We start from the raw sequence: 16,171 nt of genomic DNA, 5'->3' as shown, positions 1-16,171 counted from the left end.
ATTTTCTTCACAAAAAGGGATTGGTCTGCATACTGTCTTAAGGAGGGAGCCCGGCTAGCTCAGTCGGTAGAGCATGAGACTCTTAATCTCAGGGTTGTGGGTTCGAGCCCCACGTTGGGCGAAAACGAGTAATTTTTGCCTGAATATTGCATTGACTCTCATAATATGGAGATTAATCTTGCATTAGACTTGCAATAACTCCCAAAAATTGTCCAGGAATGGATTTCCTTCATAAAAAATGATTAGTCTGCATACCATCTTGAAGTGGGAGCCCGGCTAGCTCAGTCGGTAGAGCATGAGACTCTTAATCTCAGGGTCGTGGGTTTGAGCCCCACGTTGGGCGAAAATGAGTCATTTTTGCTGGATTATTGCATTGACTCTCATAATCTGATGAATATTCTTGCATTAGACATGCAATAACTATCAAAAATGGTATCTCCCTTGGTTTCTCATTGGTGGGAAATTTAACTTCAAGATTAGCTAGGGTATGAGTCTAGATGAACACACCACAATATCACTCATATTCGAGTAGTAAACAGGCCAACCTGAACTGTAAAACATCCCATAAGTGAAGGTAAGGCATAAGTTAGGAGTGAACTGAACACTGTTATGGGCAATTGGACTTCAAATAAAGTGTGGAAGGCAGTGAGGTTACTTTTTTCATGTTATGCAGATTAAACACACAGGGGAATTAGCTCAAATGGTAGAGCGTTCGCTTAGCATGCGAGAGGTAGAGGGATCGATGCCCGCATTCTCCATTATAAAATTTGCATACATTTTATTTTTAACTTGTCATTGCCAAGGTCATTGCAGAGTAAGAACAGAAAAATCACAGATGGCTTTCAAATATGGTCTCATTATAACAACTAAAGTGGTTTAATCAAAAGGGTTCAGGTATTCTTTAGCATGTGAGAGGAATTTGAATTCTTATGCAATCTCAAAATGAAGTTCTCACAACTTCCGTTTTCATTTTCTCTTATTTTTTTTTGACACTCTGTCCTCTGAAGGATGTATAAATCTGGCTTTCCTTGCAAAACAAGAGTAGAGGAATATCCAGGATTTGATTTTCTTCACAAAAAGGGATTGGTCTGCATACTGTCTTAAGGAGGGAACCCGGCTAGCTCAGTCGGTAGTGCATGAGACTCTTAATCTCAGGGTCGTGGGTTCGAGCCCCACGTTGGGCGAAAACGAGTAATTTTTGCCTGAATATTGCATTGACTCTCATAATATGGAGATTAATCTTGCATTAGACCTGCAATAACTCCCAAAAATTGTCCAGGAATGGATTTCCTTCATAAAAAATGATTAGTCTGCATATCATCTTGAAGTGGGAGCCCGGCTAGCTCAGTCGGTAGAGCATGAGACTCTTAATCTCAGGGTCGTGGGTTCGAGCCACACGTTGGGCGAAAATGAGTAGTTTTTGCTGTATTATTGCATTGACTCTCATAATCTGGTGAATATTCTTGCATTAGACATGCAATAACTTTCAAAAATGGTATCTCCCTTGGTTTCTCATTGGTGGGAAATTTAACTTCAAGATTAGCTAGGGTATGAGTCTAGATGAACACACCGCAATATCACTCATATTCGAGTAGTAAACAGGCCAACCTGAACTGTAAAACATCCCATAAGTGGAGGTAAGGCATAAGTTAGGAGTGAACTTAACACTGTTATGGGCAATTGGACTTCAAATAAAGTGTGGAAGGCAGTAAGGTTACTTTTTTCATGTTATGCAGATTAAACACACAGGGGAATTAGCTCAAATGGTAGAGCGCTCGCTTAGCATGCGAGAGGTAGCGGGATCGATGCCTGCATTCTCCATTATAAAATTTGCATACATTTTATTTTTAACTTGTCATTGCCAAGGTCATTGCAGAGTAAGAACAGAAAAATCACAGATGGCTTTCAAATATGGTCTCATTATAACAACTAAAGTGGTTTAATCAAAAGGGTTCAGGTATTCTTTAGCATGTGAGAGGAATTTGAATTCTTCTGCAATCTCAAAATGAAGTTCTCACAACTTCCATTTTAATTTTCTCTTATTTTTTTTGACACTCTGTCCTCTGAAGGATGTATAAATCTGGCTTTCCTTGCAAAACAAGAGTAGAGGAATATCCAGGATTTGATTTTCTTCACAAAAAGGGATTGGTCTGCATACTGTCTTAAGGAGGGAGCCCGGCTAGCTCAGTCGGTAGAGCATGAGACTCTTAATCTCAGGGTCGTGTGTTCGAGCCCCACGTTGGGCAAAAAAGAGTAATTTTTGCCTGAATATTGCATTGACTCTCATAATATGGAGATTAATCTTGCATTAGACCTGCAATAACTCCCAAAAATTGTCCAGGAATGGATTTCCTTCATAAAAAATAATTAGTCTGCATATCATCTTGAAGTGGGAGCCCGGCTAGCTCAGTCGGTAGAGCATGAGACTCTTAATCTCAGGGTCGTGGGTTCGAGCCACACGTTGGGCGAAAATGAGTAGTTTTTGCTGTATTATTGCATTGACTCTCATAATCTGGTGAATATTCTTGCATTAGACATGCAATAACTATCAAAAATGGTATCTCCCTTGGTTTCTCATTGGTGGGAAATTTAACTTCAAGATTAGCTAGGGTATGAGTCTAGATGAACACACCGCAATATCACTCATATTCGAGTAGTAAACAGGCCAACCTGAACTGTAAAACATCCCATAAGTGGAGGTAAGGCATAAGTTAGGAGTGAACTTAACACTGTTATGGGCAATTGGACTTCAAATAAAGTGTGGAAGGCAGTAAGGTTACTTTTTTCATGTTATGCAGATTAAACACACAGGGGAATTAGCTCAAATGGTAGAGCGCTCGCTTAGCATGCGAGAGGTAGCGGGATCGATGCCCGCATTCTCTATTATAAAATTTGCATACATTTTCTTTTTAACTTGTCATTGCCAAGGTCTTTGCAGAGTAAGAACAGAAAAATCACAGATGGCTTTCAAATATGGTCTCATTATAACAACTAAAGTGGTTCAATCAAAAGGGTTCAGGTATTCTTTAGCATGTGAGAGGAATTTGAATTCTTATGCAATCTCAAAATGAAGTTCTCACAACTTCCATTTTCATTTTCTCTTTTTTTTTGACACTCTGTCCTCTGAAGGATGTATAAATCTGGCTTTCCTTGCAAAACAAGAGTAGAGGAATATCCAGGATTTGATTTTCTTCACAAAAAGGGATTGGTCTGCATACTGTCTTAAGGATGGAGCCCGGCTAGCTCAGTCGGTAGAGCATGAGACTCTTAATCTCAGGGTTGTGGGTTCGAGCCCCACGTTGGGCGAAAACGAGTAATTTTTGCCTGAATATTGCATTGACTCTCATAATATGGAGAATAATCTTGCATTAGACTTGCAATAACTCCCAAAAATTGTCCAGGAATGGATTTCCTTCATAAAAAATGATTAGTCTGCATACCATCTTGAAGTGGGAGCCCGGCTAGCTCAGTCGGTAGAGCATGAGACTCTTAATCTCAGGGTCGTGGGTTTGAGCCCCACGTTGGGCGAAAATGAGTCATTTTTGCTGGATTATTGCATTGACTCTCATAATCTGATGAATATTCTTGCATTAGACATGCAATAACTATCAAAAATGGTATCTCCCTTGGTTTCTCATTGGTGGGAAATTTAACTTCAAGATTAGCTAGGGTATGAGTCTAGATGAACACACCACAATATCACTCATATTCGAGTAGTAAACAGGCCAACCTGAACTGTAAAACATCCCATAAGTGAAGGTAAGGCATAAGTTAGGAGTGAACTGAACACTGTTATGGGCAATTGGACTTCAAATAAAGTGTGGAAGGCAGTGAGGTTACTTTTTTCATGTTATGCAGATTAAACACACAGGGGAATTAGCTCAAATGGTAGAGCGTTCGCTTAGCATGCGAGAGGTAGAGGGATCGATGCCCGCATTCTCCATTATAAAATTTGCATACATTTTATTTTTAACTTGTCATTGCCAAGGTCATTGCAGAGTAAGAACAGAAAAATCACAGATGGCTTTCAAATATGGTCTCATTATAACAACTAAAGTGGTTTAATCAAAAGGGTTCAGGTATTCTTTAGCATGTGAGAGGAATTTGAATTCTTATGCAATCTCAAAATGAAGTTCTCACAACTTCCATTTTCATTTTCTCTTATTTTTTTTGACACTCTGTCCTCTGAAGGATGTATAAATCTGGCTTTCCTTGCAAAACAAGAGTAGAGGAATATCCAGGATTTGATTTTCTTCACAAAAAGGGATTGGTCTGCATACTGTCTTAAGGAGGGAGCCCGGCTAGCTCAGTCGGTAGAGCATGAGACTCTTAATCTCAGGGTCGTGGGTTCGAGCCCCACGTTGGGCGAAAATGAGTAATTTTTGCTGGATTATTGCATTGACTCTCATAATCTGGTGAATATTCTTGCATTAGACATGCAGTAACTATCTAAAATGGTATCTCCCTTGGTATTTCATTGGTGGGAAATTTAACTTCAAGATTAGCTAGGGTATGAGTCTAGATGAACACACCGCAATATCACTCATATTCGAGTAGTAAACAGGCCAACCTGAACTGTAAAACATCCCATAAGTGGAGGTAAGGCATAAGTTAGGAGTGAACTTAACACTGTTATGGGCAATTGGACTTCAAATAAAGTGTGGAAGGCAGTAAGGTTACTTTTTTCATGTTATGCAGATTAAACACACAGGGGAATTAGCTCAAATGGTAGAGCGCTCGCTTAGCATGCGAGAGGTAGCGGGATCGATGCCCGCATTCTCCATTATAAAATTTGCATACATTTTATTTTTAACTTGTCATTGCCGAGGTCATTGCAGAGTAAGAACAGAAAAATCACAGATGGCTTTCAAATATGGTCTCATTATAACAACTAAAGTGGTTTAATCAAAAGGGTTCAGGTATTCTTTAGCATGTGAGAGGAATTTGAATTCTTATGCAATCTCAAAATGAAGTTCTCACAACTTCCGTTTTCATTTTCTCTTATTTTTTTTTGACACTCTGTCCTCTGAAGGATGTATAAATCTGGCTTTCCTTGCAAAACAAGAGTAGAGGAATATCCAGGATTTGATTTTCTTCACAAAAAGGGATTGGTCTGCATACTGTCTTAAGGAGGGAGCCCGGCTAGCTCAGTCGGTAGAGCATGAGACTCTTAATCTCAGGGTCGTGGGTTCGAGCCCCACGTTGGGCGAAAACGAGTAATTTTTGCCTGAATATTGCATTGACTCTCATAATATGGAGATTAATCTTGCATTAGACCTGCAATAACTCCCAAAAATTGTCCAGGAATGGATTTCCTTCATAAAAAATGATTAGTCTGCATACCATCTTGAAGTGGGAGCCCGGCTAGCTCAGTCGGTAGAGCATGAGACTCTTAATCTCAGGGTCGTGGGTTCGAGCCCCACAGTGGGCGAAAATGAGTAATTTTTGCTGGATTATTGCATTGACTCTCATAATCTGGTGAATATTCTTGCATTAGACATGCAATAACTATCAAAAATGGTATCTCCCTTGGTTTCTCATTGGTGGGAAATTTAACTTCAAGATTAGCTAGGGTATGAGTCTAGATGAACACACCGCAATATCACTCATATTCGAGTAGTAAACAGGCCAACCTGAACTGTAAAACATCCCATAAGTGGAGGTAAGGCATAAGTTAGGAGTGAACTTAACACTGTTATGGGCAATTGGACTTCAAATAAAGTGTGGAAGGCAGTAAGGTTACTTTTTTCATGTTATGCAGATTAAACACACAGGGGAATTAGCTCAAATGGTAGAGCGCTCGCTTAGCATGCGAGAGGTAGCGGTATCGATGCCCGCATTCTCCATTATAAAATTTGCATACATTTTATTTTTAACTTGTCATTGCCAAGGTCATTGCAGAGTAAGAACAGAAAAATCACAGATGGCTTTCGAATATGGTCTCATTATAACAACTAAAGTGGTTTAATCAAAAGGGTTCAGGTATTCTTTAGCATGTGAGAGGAATTTGAATTCTTATGCAATCTCAAAATGAAGTTCTCACAACTTCCATTTTCATTTTCTCTTATATTTTTTGACACTCTGTCCTCTGAAGGATGTATAAATCTGGCTTTCCTTGCAAAACAAGAGTAGAGGAATATCCAGGATTTGATTTTCTTCACAAAAAGGGATTGGTCTGCATACTGTCTTAAGGAGGGAACCCGGCTAGCTCAGTCGGTACAGCATGAGACTCTTAATCTCAGGGTCGTGGGTTCGAGCCCCACGTTGGGCGAAAACGAGTAATTTTTGCCTGAATATTGCATTGACTCTCATAATATGGAGATTAATCTTGCATTAGACGTGCAATAACTCCCAAAAATTGTCCAGGAATGGATTTCCTTCATAAAAAATGATTAGTCTGCATACCATCTTGAAGTGGGAGCCCGGCTAGCTCAGTCGGTAGAGCATGAGACTCTTAATCTCAGGGTCGTGGGTTCGAGCCCCACGTTGGGCGAAAATGAGTAATTTTTGCTGGATTATTGCATTGACTCTCATAATCTGGTGAATATTCTTGCATTAGACATGCAATAACTATCTAAAATGGTATCTCCCTTTGTTTCTCATTGGTGGGAAATTTAACTTCAAGATTAACTAGGGTATGAGTCTAGATGAACACACCGCAATATCACTCATATTCGAGTAGTAAACAGGCCAACCTGAACTGTAAAACATCCCATAAGTGGAGGTAAGGCATAAGTTAGGAGTGAACTTAACACTGTTATGGGCAATTGGACTTCAAATAAAGTGTGGAAGGCAGTAAGGTTACTTTTTTCATGTTATGCAGATTAAACACACAGGGGAATTAGCTCAAATGGTAGAGCGCTCGCTTAGCATGCGAGAGGTAGCGGGATCGATGCCCGCATTCTCCATTATAAAATTTGCATACATTTTATTTTTAACTTGTCATTGCCAAGGTCATTGCAGAGTAAGAACAGAAAAATCACAGATGGCTTTCGAATATGGTCTCATTATAACAACTAAAGTGGTTTAATCAAAAGGGTTCAGGTATTCTTTAGCATGTGAGAGGAATTTGAATTCTTATGCAATCTCAAAATGAAGTTCTCACAACTTCCATTTTCATTTTCTCTTATTTTTTTTGACACTCTGTCCTCTGAAGGATGTATAAATCTGGCTTTCCTTGCAAAACAAGAGTAGAGGAATATCCAGGATTTGATTTTCTTCACAAAAAGGGATTGGTCAGCATACTGTCTTAAGGAGGGAACCCGGCTAGCTCAGTCGGTAGTGCATGAGACTCTTAATCTCAGGGTCGTGGGTTCGAGCCCCACTTTGGGCGAAAACGAGTAATTTTTGCCTGAATATTGCATTGACTCTCATAATATGGAGATTAATCTTGCATTAGACTTGCAATAACTCCCAAAAATTGTCCAGGAATGGATTTCCTTCATAAAAAATGATTAGTCTGCATACCATCTTGAAGTGGGAGCCCGGCTAGCTCAGTCGGTAGAGCATGAGACTCTTAATCTCAGGGTCGTGGGTTCGAGCCCCACGTTGGGCGAAAATGAGTAATTTTTGCTGGATTATTGCATTGACTCTCATAATCTGGTGAATATTCTTGCATTAGACATGCAATAACTATCAAAAATGGTATCTCCCTTGGTTTCTCATTGGTGGGAAATTTAACTTCAAGATTAGCTAGGGTATGAGTCTAGATGAACACACCACAATATCACTCATATTCGAGTAGTAAACAGGCCAACCTGAACTGTAAAACATCCCATAAGTGAAGGTAAGGCATAAGTTAGGAGTGAACTGAACACTGTTATGGGCAATTGGACTTCAAATAAAGTGTGGAAGGCAGTGAGGTTACTTTTTTCATGTTATGCAGATTAAACACACAGGGGAATTAGCTCAAATGGTAGAGCGTTCGCTTAGCATGCGAGAGGTAGAGGGATCGATGCCCGCATTCTCCATTATAAAATTTGCATACATTTTATTTTTAACTTGTCATTGCCAAGGTCATTGCAGAGTAAGAACAGAAAAATCACAGATGGCTTTCAAATATGGTCTCATTATAACAACTAAAGTGGTTTAATCAAAAGGGTTCAGGTATTCTTTAGCATGTGAGAGGAATTTGAATTCTTATGCAATCTCAAAATGAAGTTCTCACAACTTCCGTTTTCATTTTCTCTTATTTTTTTTTGACACTCTGTCCTCTGAAGGATGTATAAATCTGGCTTTCCTTGCAAAACAAGAGTAGAGGAATATCCAGGATTTGATTTTCTTCACAAAAAGGGATTGGTCTGCATACTGTCTTAAGGAGGGAACCCGGCTAGCTCAGTCGGTAGTGCATGAGACTCTTAATCTCAGGGTCGTGGGTTCGAGCCCCACGTTGGGCGAAAACGAGTAATTTTTGCCTGAATATTGCATTGACTCTCATAATATGGAGATTAATCTTGCATTAGACCTGCAATAACTCCCAAAAATTGTCCAGGAATGGATTTCCTTCATAAAAAATGATTAGTCTGCATATCATCTTGAAGTGGGAGCCCGGCTAGCTCAGTCGGTAGAGCATGAGACTCTTAATCTCAGGGTCGTGGGTTTGAGCCACACGTTGGGCGAAAATGAGTAGTTTTTGCTGTATTATTGCATTGACTCTCATAATCTGGTGAATATTCTTGCATTAGACATGCAATAACTTTCAAAAATGGTATCTCCCTTGGTTTCTCATTGGTGGGAAATTTAACTTCAAGATTAGCTAGGGTATGAGTCTAGATGAACACACCGCAATATCACTCATATTCGAGTAGTAAACAGGCCAACCTGAACTGTAAAACATCCCATAAGTGGAGGTAAGGCATAAGTTAGGAGTGAACTTAACACTGTTATGGGCAATTGGACTTCAAATAAAGTGTGGAAGGCAGTAAGGTTACTTTTTTCATGTTATGCAGATTAAACACACAGGGGAATTAGCTCAAATGGTAGAGCGCTCGCTTAGCATGCGAGAGGTAGCGGGATCGATGCCTGCATTCTCCATTATAAAATTTGCATACATTTTATTTTTAACTTGTCATTGCCAAGGTCATTGCAGAGTAAGAACAGAAAAATCACAGATGGCTTTCAAATATGGTCTCATTATAACAACTAAAGTGGTTTAATCAAAAGGGTTCAGGTATTCTTTAGCATGTGAGAGGAATTTGAATTCTTCTGCAATCTCAAAATGAAGTTCTCACAACTTCCATTTTAATTTTCTCTTATTTTTTTTGACACTCTGTCCTCTGAAGGATGTATAAATCTGGCTTTCCTTGCAAAACAAGAGTAGAGGAATATCCAGGATTTGATTTTCTTCACAAAAAGGGATTGGTCTGCATACTGTCTTAAGGAGGGAGCCCGGCTAGCTCAGTCGGTAGAGCATGAGACTCTTAATCTCAGGGTCGTGTGTTCGAGCCCCACGTTGGGCAAAAAAGAGTAATTTTTGCCTGAATATTGCATTGACTCTCATAATATGGAGATTAATCTTGCATTAGACCTGCAATAACTCCCAAAAATTGTCCAGGAATGGATTTCCTTCATAAAAAATAATTAGTCTGCATATCATCTTGAAGTGGGAGCCCGGCTAGCTCAGTCGGTAGAGCATGAGACTCTTAATCTCAGGGTCGTGGGTTCGAGCCACACGTTGGGCGAAAATGAGTAGTTTTTGCTGTATTATTGCATTGACTCTCATAATCTGGTGAATATTCTTGCATTAGACATGCAATAACTATCAAAAATGGTATCTCCCTTGGTTTCTCATTGGTGGGAAATTTAACTTCAAGATTAGCTAGGGTATGAGTCTAGATGAACACACCGCAATATCACTCATATTCGAGTAGTAAACAGGCCAACCTGAACTGTAAAACATCCCATAAGTGGAGGTAAGGCATAAGTTAGGAGTGAACTTAACACTGTTATGGGCAATTGGACTTCAAATAAAGTGTGGAAGGCAGTAAGGTTACTTTTTTCATGTTATGCAGATTAAACACACAGGGGAATTAGCTCAAATGGTAGAGCGCTCGCTTAGCATGCGAGAGGTAGCGGGATCGATGCCCGCATTCTCTATTATAAAATTTGCATACATTTTCTTTTTAACTTGTCATTGCCAAGGTCTTTGCAGAGTAAGAACAGAAAAATCACAGATGGCTTTCAAATATGGTCTCATTATAACAACTAAAGTGGTTCAATCAAAAGGGTTCAGGTATTCTTTAGCATGTGAGAGGAATTTGAATTCTTATGCAATCTCAAAATGAAGTTCTCACAACTTCCATTTTCATTTTCTCTTTTTTTTTGACACTCTGTCCTCTGAAGGATGTATAAATCTGGCTTTCCTTGCAAAACAAGAGTAGAGGAATATCCAGGATTTGATTTTCTTCACAAAAAGGGATTGGTCTGCATACTGTCTTAAGGATGGAGCCCGGCTAGCTCAGTCGGTAGAGCATGAGACTCTTAATCTCAGGGTTGTGGGTTCGAGCCCCACGTTGGGCGAAAACGAGTAATTTTTGCCTGAATATTGCATTGACTCTCATAATATGGAGAATAATCTTGCATTAGACTTGCAATAACTCCCAAAAATTGTCCAGGAATGGATTTCCTTCATAAAAAATGATTAGTCTGCATACCATCTTGAAGTGGGAGCCCGGCTAGCTCAGTCGGTAGAGCATGAGACTCTTAATCTCAGGGTCGTGGGTTTGAGCCCCACGTTGGGCGAAAATGAGTCATTTTTGCTGGATTATTGCATTGACTCTCATAATCTGATGAATATTCTTGCATTAGACATGCAATAACTATCAAAAATGGTATCTCCCTTGGTTTCTCATTGGTGGGAAATTTAACTTCAAGATTAGCTAGGGTATGAGTCTAGATGAACACACCACAATATCACTCATATTCGAGTAGTAAACAGGCCAACCTGAACTGTAAAACATCCCATAAGTGAAGGTAAGGCATAAGTTAGGAGTGAACTGAACACTGTTATGGGCAATTGGACTTCAAATAAAGTGTGGAAGGCAGTGAGGTTACTTTTTTCATGTTATGCAGATTAAACACACAGGGGAATTAGCTCAAATGGTAGAGCGTTCGCTTAGCATGCGAGAGGTAGAGGGATCGATGCCCGCATTCTCCATTATAAAATTTGCATACATTTTATTTTTAACTTGTCATTGCCAAGGTCATTGCAGAGTAAGAACAGAAAAATCACAGATGGCTTTCAAATATGGTCTCATTATAACAACTAAAGTGGTTTAATCAAAAGGGTTCAGGTATTCTTTAGCATGTGAGAGGAATTTGAATTCTTATGCAATCTCAAAATGAAGTTCTCACAACTTCCATTTTCATTTTCTCTTATTTTTTTTGACACTCTGTCCTCTGAAGGATGTATAAATCTGGCTTTCCTTGCAAAACAAGAGTAGAGGAATATCCAGGATTTGATTTTCTTCACAAAAAGGGATTGGTCTGCATACTGTCTTAAGGAGGGAGCCCGGCTAGCTCAGTCGGTAGAGCATGAGACTCTTAATCTCAGGGTCGTGGGTTCGAGCCCCACGTTGGGCGAAAATGAGTAATTTTTGCTGGATTATTGCATTGACTCTCATAATCTGGTGAATATTCTTGCATTAGACATGCAGTAACTATCTAAAATGGTATCTCCCTTGGTATTTCATTGGTGGGAAATTTAACTTCAAGATTAGCTAGGGTATGAGTCTAGATGAACACACCGCAATATCACTCATATTCGAGTAGTAAACAGGCCAACCTGAACTGTAAAACATCCCATAAGTGGAGGTAAGGCATAAGTTAGGAGTGAACTTAACACTGTTATGGGCAATTGGACTTCAAATAAAGTGTGGAAGGCAGTAAGGTTACTTTTTTCATGTTATGCAGATTAAACACACAGGGGAATTAGCTCAAATGGTAGAGCGCTCGCTTAGCATGCGAGAGGTAGCGGGATCGATGCCCGCATTCTCCATTATAAAATTTGCATACATTTTATTTTTAACTTGTCATTGCCGAGGTCATTGCAGAGTAAGAACAGAAAAATCACAGATGGCTTTCAAATATGGTCTCATTATAACAACTAAAGTGGTTTAATCAAAAGGGTTCAGGTATTCTTTAGCATGTGAGAGGAATTTGAATTCTTATGCAATCTCAAAATGAAGTTCTCACAACTTCCGTTTTCATTTTCTCTTATTTTTTTTTGACACTCTGTCCTCTGAAGGATGTATAAATCTGGCTTTCCTTGCAAAACAAGAGTAGAGGAATATCCAGGATTTGATTTTCTTCACAAAAAGGGATTGGTCTGCATACTGTCTTAAGGAGGGAGCCCGGCTAGCTCAGTCGGTAGAGCATGAGACTCTTAATCTCAGGGTCGTGGGTTCGAGCCCCACGTTGGGCGAAAACGAGTAATTTTTGCCTGAATATTGCATTGACTCTCATAATATGGAGATTAATCTTGCATTAGACCTGCAATAACTCCCAAAAATTGTCCAGGAATGGATTTCCTTCATAAAAAATGATTAGTCTGCATACCATCTTGAAGTGGGAGCCCGGCTAGCTCAGTCGGTAGAGCATGAGACTCTTAATCTCAGGGTCGTGGGTTCGAGCCCCACAGTGGGCGAAAATGAGTAATTTTTGCTGGATTATTGCATTGACTCTCATAATCTGGTGAATATTCTTGCATTAGACATGCAATAACTATCAAAAATGGTATCTCCCTTGGTTTCTCATTGGTGGGAAATTTAACTTCAAGATTAGCTAGGGTATGAGTCTAGATGAACACACCGCAATATCACTCATATTCGAGTAGTAAACAGGCCAACCTGAACTGTAAAACATCCCATAAGTGGAGGTAAGGCATAAGTTAGGAGTGAACTTAACACTGTTATGGGCAATTGGACTTCAAATAAAGTGTGGAAGGCAGTAAGGTTACTTTTTTCATGTTATGCAGATTAAACACACAGGGGAATTAGCTCAAATGGTAGAGCGCTCGCTTAGCATGCGAGAGGTAGCGGTATCGATGCCCGCATTCTCCATTATAAAATTTGCATACATTTTATTTTTAACTTGTCATTGCCAAGGTCATTGCAGAGTAAGAACAGAAAAATCACAGATGGCTTTCGAATATGGTCTCATTATAACAACTAAAGTGGTTTAATCAAAAGGGTTCAGGTATTCTTTAGCATGTGAGAGGAATTTGAATTCTTATGCAATCTCAAAATGAAGTTCTCACAACTTCCATTTTCATTTTCTCTTATTTTTTTTGACACTCTGTCCTCTGAAGGATGTATAAATCTGGCTTTCCTTGCAAAACAAGAGTAGAGGAATATCCAGGATTTGATTTTCTTCACAAAAAGGGATTGGTCTGCATACTGTCTTAAGGAGGGAACCCGGCTAGCTCAGTCGGTACAGCATGAGACTCTTAATCTCAGGGTCGTGGGTTCGAGCCCCACGTTGGGCGAAAACGAGTAATTTTTGCCTGAATATTGCATTGACTCTCATAATATGGAGATTAATCTTGCATTAGACGTGCAATAACTCCCAAAAATTGTCCAGGAATGGATTTCCTTCATAAAAAATGATTAGTCTGCATACCATCTTGAAGTGGGAGCCCGGCTAGCTCAGTCGGTAGAGCATGAGACTCTTAATCTCAGGGTCGTGGGTTCGAGCCCCACGTTGGGCGAAAATGAGTAATTTTTGCTGGATTATTGCATTGACTCTCATAATCTGGTGAATATTCTTGCATTAGACATGCAATAACTATCTAAAATGGTATCTCCCTTTGTTTCTCATTGGTGGGAAATTTAACTTCAAGATTAACTAGGGTATGAGTCTAGATGAACACACCGCAATATCACTCATATTCGAGTAGTAAACAGGCCAACCTGAACTGTAAAACATCCCATAAGTGGAGGTAAGGCATAAGTTAGGAGTGAACTTAACACTGTTATGGGCAATTGGACTTCAAATAAAGTGTGGAAGGCAGTAAGGTTACTTTTTTCATGTTATGCAGATTAAACACACAGGGGAATTAGCTCAAATGGTAGAGCGCTCGCTTAGCATGCGAGAGGTAGCGGGATCGATGCCCGCATTCTCCATTATAAAATTTGCATACATTTTATTTTTAACTTGTCATTGCCAAGGTCATTGCAGAGTAAGAACAGAAAAATCACAGATGGCTTTCGAATATGGTCTCATTATAACAACTAAAGTGGTTTAATCAAAAGGGTTCAGGTATTCTTTAGCATGTGAGAGGAATTTGAATTCTTATGCAATCTCAAAATGAAGTTCTCACAACTTCCATTTTCATTTTCTCTTATTTTTTTTGACACTCTGTCCTCTGAAGGATGTATAAATCTGGCTTTCCTTGCAAAACAAGAGTAGAGGAATATCCAGGATTTGATTTTCTTCACAAAAAGGGATTGGTCAGCATACTGTCTTAAGGAGGGAACCCGGCTAGCTCAGTCGGTAGTGCATGAGACTCTTAATCTCAGGGTCGTGGGTTCGAGCCCCACTTTGGGCGAAAACGAGTAATTTTTGCCTGAATATTGCATTGACTCTCATAATATGGAGATTAATCTTGCATTAGACCTGCAATAACTCCCAAAAATTGTCCAGGAATGGATTTCCTTCATAAAAAATGATTAGTCTGCATACCATCTTGAAGTGGGAGCCCGGCTAGCTCAGTCGGTAGAGCATGAGACTCTTAATCTCAGGGTCGTGGGTTCGAGCCCCACGTTGGGCGAAAATGAGTAATTTTTGCTGGATTATTGCATTGACTCTCATAATCTGGTGAATATTCTTGCATTAGACATGCAATAACTATCAAAAATGGTATCTCCCTTGGTTTCTCATTGGTGGGAAATTTAACTTCAAGATTAGCTAGGGTATGAGTCTAGATGAACACACCGCAATATCACTCATATTCGAGTAGTAAACAGGCCAACCTGAACTGTAAAACATCCCATAAGTGGAGGTAAGGCATAAGTTAGGAGTGAACTTAACACTGTTATGGGCAATTGGACTTCAAATAAAGTGTGGAAGGCAGTAAGGTTACTTTTTTCATGTTATGCAGATTAAACACACAGGGGAATTAGCTCAAATGGTAGAGCGCTCGCTTAGCATGCGAGAGGTAGAGGGATCGATGCCCGCATTCTCCATTATAAAATTTGCATACATTTTATTTTTAACTTGTCATTGCCAAGGTCATTGCAGAGTAAGAACAGAAAAATCACAGATGGCTTTCGAATATGGTCTCATTATAACAACTAAAGTGGTTTAATCAAAAGGGTTCAGGTATTCTTTAGCATGTGAGAGGAATTTGAATTCTTATGCAATCTCAAAATGAAGTTCTCACAACTTCCATTTTCATTTTCTCTTATTTTTTTTGACACTCTGTCCTCTGAAGGATGTATAAATCTGGCTTTCCTTGCAAAACAAGAGTAGAGGAATATCCAGGATTTGATTTTCTTCACAAAAAGGGATTGGTCTGCATACTGTCTTAAGGAGGGAGCCCGGCTAGCTCAGTCGGTAGAGCATGAGACTCTTAATCTCAGGGTTGTGGGTTCGAGCCCCACGTTGGGCGAAAACGAGTAATTTTTGACTGAATATTGCATTGACTCTCATAATATGGAGATTAATCTTGCATTAGACTTGCAATAACTCCCAAAAATTGTCCAGGAATGGATTTCCTTCATAAAAAATGATTAGTCTGCATACCATCTTGAAGTGGGAGCCCGGCTAGCTCAGTCGGTAGAGCATGAGACTCTTAATCTCAGGGTCGTGGGTTTGAGCCCCACGTTGGGCGAAAGTGAGTCATTTTTGCTGGATTATTGCATTGACTCTCATAATCTGATGAATATTCTTGCATTAGACATGCAATAACTATCAAAAATGGTATCTCCCTTGGTTTCTCATTGGTGGGAAATTTAACTTCAAGATTAGCTAGGGTATGAGTCTAGATGAACACACCACAATATCACTCATATTCGAGTAGTAAACAGGCCAACCTGAACTGTAAAACATCCCATAAGTGAAGGTAAGGCATAAGTTAGGAGTGAACTGAACACTGTTATGGGCAATTGGACTTCAAATAAAGTGTGGAAGGCAGTGAGGTTACTTTTTTCATGTTATGCAGATTAAACACACA

General features: G+C 39.5%; 12 non-coding genes across 12 annotated transcripts; all 12 read left to right on the top strand.

Annotated features, from left to right (window-relative positions):
* The first annotated feature begins 4,295 nt into the window (after positions 1-4,295).
* Positions 4,296-4,368, top strand: TRNAK-CUU (transfer RNA lysine (anticodon CUU)). The gene has a single exon. It is a non-coding gene; the product is annotated as a tRNA-Lys (tRNA).
* A 342-nt stretch (positions 4,369-4,710) lies between these two features.
* On the top strand, positions 4,711-4,783 carry TRNAA-AGC (transfer RNA alanine (anticodon AGC)). Its single transcript has one exon. It is a non-coding gene; the product is annotated as a tRNA-Ala (tRNA).
* Positions 4,784-5,136: 353 nt separating this feature from the next.
* Positions 5,137-5,209, top strand: TRNAK-CUU (transfer RNA lysine (anticodon CUU)). Its single transcript has one exon. It is a non-coding gene; the product is annotated as a tRNA-Lys (tRNA).
* A 1,211-nt stretch (positions 5,210-6,420) lies between these two features.
* Positions 6,421-6,493, top strand: TRNAK-CUU (transfer RNA lysine (anticodon CUU)). The gene has a single exon. It is a non-coding gene; the product is annotated as a tRNA-Lys (tRNA).
* Positions 6,494-6,835: 342 nt separating this feature from the next.
* TRNAA-AGC (transfer RNA alanine (anticodon AGC)) lies at positions 6,836-6,908 on the top strand. The gene has a single exon. It is a non-coding gene; the product is annotated as a tRNA-Ala (tRNA).
* A 574-nt stretch (positions 6,909-7,482) lies between these two features.
* Positions 7,483-7,555, top strand: TRNAK-CUU (transfer RNA lysine (anticodon CUU)). The gene has a single exon. It is a non-coding gene; the product is annotated as a tRNA-Lys (tRNA).
* Positions 7,556-11,507: 3,952 nt separating this feature from the next.
* On the top strand, positions 11,508-11,580 carry TRNAK-CUU (transfer RNA lysine (anticodon CUU)). Its single transcript has one exon. It is a non-coding gene; the product is annotated as a tRNA-Lys (tRNA).
* A 342-nt stretch (positions 11,581-11,922) lies between these two features.
* Positions 11,923-11,995, top strand: TRNAA-AGC (transfer RNA alanine (anticodon AGC)). Its single transcript has one exon. It is a non-coding gene; the product is annotated as a tRNA-Ala (tRNA).
* Positions 11,996-12,348: 353 nt separating this feature from the next.
* On the top strand, positions 12,349-12,421 carry TRNAK-CUU (transfer RNA lysine (anticodon CUU)). The gene has a single exon. It is a non-coding gene; the product is annotated as a tRNA-Lys (tRNA).
* A 1,211-nt stretch (positions 12,422-13,632) lies between these two features.
* On the top strand, positions 13,633-13,705 carry TRNAK-CUU (transfer RNA lysine (anticodon CUU)). Its single transcript has one exon. It is a non-coding gene; the product is annotated as a tRNA-Lys (tRNA).
* A 342-nt stretch (positions 13,706-14,047) lies between these two features.
* On the top strand, positions 14,048-14,120 carry TRNAA-AGC (transfer RNA alanine (anticodon AGC)). The gene has a single exon. It is a non-coding gene; the product is annotated as a tRNA-Ala (tRNA).
* A 574-nt stretch (positions 14,121-14,694) lies between these two features.
* Positions 14,695-14,767, top strand: TRNAK-CUU (transfer RNA lysine (anticodon CUU)). The gene has a single exon. It is a non-coding gene; the product is annotated as a tRNA-Lys (tRNA).
* The last annotated feature ends 1,404 nt before the right edge of the window (positions 14,768-16,171 follow it).

This window comes from Lissotriton vulgaris, chromosome 1_1 (genome assembly GCF_964263255.1).
Source record: "Lissotriton vulgaris chromosome 1_1, aLisVul1.2, whole genome shotgun sequence".
NCBI classification, from domain to species: domain Eukaryota; kingdom Metazoa; phylum Chordata; class Amphibia; order Caudata; family Salamandridae; genus Lissotriton; species Lissotriton vulgaris.
This window is presented reverse-complemented; position numbering and strand designations above follow the sequence as displayed.